The sequence below is a fragment of the Cyprinus carpio genome, unplaced genomic scaffold (genome assembly GCF_018340385.1).
Source record: "Cyprinus carpio isolate SPL01 unplaced genomic scaffold, ASM1834038v1 S000005426, whole genome shotgun sequence".
NCBI classification, from domain to species: domain Eukaryota; kingdom Metazoa; phylum Chordata; class Actinopteri; order Cypriniformes; family Cyprinidae; genus Cyprinus; species Cyprinus carpio.
The window spans coordinates 1931-3148 of NW_024878111.1; the positions used below are offsets into that span (position 1 = coordinate 1931).

The following is a 1218-nucleotide window of genomic DNA, read 5'->3' on the forward strand; positions in this document are numbered from 1 at the left end:
AACTGGGCGGAGACAGATGAAGGCTTTTGTTCTTTCTGTGTGAATTGGCTATCTGGTAAGCAGGTGGTCCACGCTGCAAAGGCCTTAATTCCAAGGTAAGTTAAGGGGAGATTTTTCAGGAAATTCTGCGCAGACTGCCATGCCAATTAACTTCTGTCCTGTTGTGTGTGGGATTTACGCAGATTGTCTATTTGCTTTTGGGCACATCACGGTATAAATATTTCCCAAATGAGCACTACAGAGGAATTGAGAGTTTCTGTAGTGTAGTGGTCATCACGTTCGCCTAACACGCGAAAGGTCCTCGGTTCGAAACCGAAAGCAGAAACAGCTGATCCCTTTTGAAGAAAAAGTATGAACCCCTTTTTAGACTACAGTGGGCTTTAGAAAGTGTTACCTTTGTGCGCTTTTCACCGAGCCTGCACTTAAAGGTTTCGGACTGTTTTCAGCAGGCAGGTTTCCGTAGTGTAGTGGTTATCACGTTAAGCCTCACCTCGCGAAAGGTCCCCAGTTGAAACTGAAGCGGGGAACAGTGACTCTCTTTTCACAATTGTACAAGTGGCTTTCTGTTGAGGAGGAACTCAAGCGCTACCAAGACTTTGCAGCCAAGAGGCATGAATACAGTCACTAAAGCTGTAGTTGATGCAGAAATGAAAGAGCAGTCATTGTTTGACCTAGAGCTAAACCTAAACCACACTCGTGCCATTTCAATCCTGCCTGGCTTTCGTCTGAGGGGAACACGAAAGATATTTGTCTGAGTGGCCTTCTGTTGAGCAGCAGCTCTCGTCACGATGGCCTTTCTTTACACAGGTGTGAAGACAATTATTAAGCCACACTAGGCAGCAGTAACTTCCACGCCGACAGTCTCTATACTTTTAACCAGGTAGTTTCAATGAACAGATGGCTGGTGAACTCAAAGACCCAATATTTAGGTATAACGTTTAAAAAAAAAAAAAAAATTAAATGAGACGAAAAAAACAGCACAAAAGAAACGGCCACAGAGGTTTCCAGAAGGTATTTGCAGACTGAACAGCACAAGGCAATCTGTAATTTGATTTCGTGTTCCAAGAGGCGTGCGTTGAAAAGGTCAGACACAACCTTGGTTGCCGGTTTCCGTAGTTGTAGAGGTAGCATCACGCTCGCCTTACACGCGAAAGGTCCCCAGTTGAAACTGGGCGGAGACAGATGAAGGTTATTTTGTTCTTTTCTGTGCTGGAATTG

General features: G+C 44.7%; 1 non-coding gene across 1 annotated transcript; it reads left to right on the forward strand.

Moving 5' to 3' along the window:
* The first annotated feature begins 252 nt into the window (after nt 1-252).
* trnav-aac lies at nt 253-327 on the forward strand. Its single transcript has one exon. It is a non-coding gene; the product is annotated as a tRNA-Val (tRNA).
* Nucleotides 328-1218: the final 891 nt, after the last annotated feature.